Here is a 2,252-nt window from a genome sequence, read left to right as displayed (position 1 = left end):
TTTCATGTATAAAGTTTTAATTTGATGAAAACAAAATAATAATGTTTTCTTCATGTAGATAAGATTGTAAATACTACCATAAATTCATCCCAACAAGTGCGAAATCTTATGTTCGAATCGAGACATGATGTCTATGAAGATGCTGGAAAACACAAGAAATGAGGGGATTAAATTGTGTTTTGATATTTTAGAAAAATACTTCGATTGCTTAACAAAGAATATGTTTTTTTATCAAATCATTAAACTTACTATTATAAAACATGTTTTGTAAAATAAAGTTGAATCATAAAGAATTTAAATTAGAGTAACAGAGAGAGAAAGAGACAAGGAACATAATGATTTTTATACTAGTTCACAATAGACTGTTGCTACATCTAGTCCTCCCTTTATAGATAGATTTTGTTGTAGTACAATCAATGACTTAATCTATTAAAAATAGCATACAAATATTGTTTACTCGGTCTCTTTATGCTTTGAGTATTACTCTCTAGCCTTTCTAGACTATCACCATTAGAACATTTCTTCAACTTTGGCAGTCTGTAGTTGAGATTCATAGATATTGTTATACCTCTTCAAGTACCTCTTATTATCTAGCCTCTTTAATAACTCTCTACTAAGAGGATTTCTCATTCATTCTTTTTTTTTTATGTGTTATTCTCTTCTACAATTTTTTTTTTAACACATTGCATTTTTTATTTGTCTCTGCATTTTGATTGATTGATCGGTTTCTTTTAAATACTGAGAAAAAAATGTATGTTGAGAATATTACCGTTGAATATCTAAATTCAACATTTAAGACAAATCAATCTTATTTGCGTATCTTCAATTAAAAAGACGAATCTCATACGAACTATTGGTATGTTCTTTCTCTAGAGTAGACTATAGTATATGGTGCTTTTATTCAACCGTATGGAGCACTTGATGACTCTTCATCATATGCATATTTTCCCACTGTTTTAGTCTTATTTATCCTCAATCATCAGTTAAATTAAGGATTTATTTGATACATTTTGTTGATTTTTGTTCTTTGAGTTAATAAAATATTTTTTGTTTTTATTTCGTTGATTAAGTAGGAATTTGTCGTAATTTTACATTGCGTTTTGTTTTAGTGCAGTGCTGAATTTTGTTGAAGAATCAACATGATATATGTGGAGTATTTCAGCCATATCTGGAGTTCTAGATGTCCAATTAGTGTCACTCCAAGTGCTAATGAAAACTAAGATCCATATATACAACTTTCATGAAGACACCGAGACCAAATTCAGACGCAAAAGATGAGAAAAGTGCAAAATACATCAGACATCAGATGCTGTGCGCCTGGAGCGCATTTCTCAGGTTTGGCCTCTGCCAACGCGCGCCTGGGGCACGCGACGCGCACCAGCAACCATAAAAACGCAGATTTTTACTGTTTTAGGATCTTTTTGACTCTTGGGAACTTGGGAGACTTGTGCCCTAGCATAGAAACTCAAAGACGGCCGTTTCTAACGCCATTGAAGCAGTTTTATCAAGAATCATCCATGAATCATTCTTGTAATTCTTCTTTAATCCTTATCTTTTGTATCTCTGTCATGAGTAACTAAACCCTATTTGTTAGGGATGAGTGTAACCAGATGAAACCCTTATTTTTCTGATTTGATTTCTAGTTATATGAATGAGTTTATTGAATTGTTTTTCTCATCTTTATGCTTAATGCTTTTTATTGCTTGATCAACATTAAAATGTTCTACGATTTGTATTTTGAAACGGAAGTGGACTTTACGAATGCTTGAGATGAGAAATTCATGAATTTGTAGTCTAGGGATAGATGCAGGTCATGAAACCAATTAAATTAGTTGCAAAGCAATAATTTACAAGAGAATTTCTATACGGTAATGCTTAATTCTAATCTTAAATCCACTAAGGAATTAGAGGTTACTTTGGAATTAAAGGTTCTGTCACTAAGACATTAGGGCAAGAATAATAAAGAGAATTCGGTAATAATTTAATAAAGGAATTCAGTAACTAGGATCAAATTAGACACTAAGGTTGGATTCGAAGTGAAACTCATCCCTGACATTTTTCTCATTATAAAAGATCAATTGTATTATTGTTGTTAATTTCAAACATTATTTCAATCAACTTGGGAACCTTTTTGTTCAATTCTAGTAATCAAATATAATTCAATAGTAAAACGCAATCCTTGAGTTCGACACTCGGTACTACCGTTTTATTATTACTTGCAACGATTCAGTACACTTGCTGAAACGATATCA

Source organism: Cicer arietinum, chromosome 2, assembly GCF_000331145.2.
Source record: "Cicer arietinum cultivar CDC Frontier isolate Library 1 chromosome 2, Cicar.CDCFrontier_v2.0, whole genome shotgun sequence".
NCBI lineage: Eukaryota > Viridiplantae > Streptophyta > Magnoliopsida > Fabales > Fabaceae > Cicer > Cicer arietinum.
Note: the sequence above shows the minus strand (reverse complement) of the source record.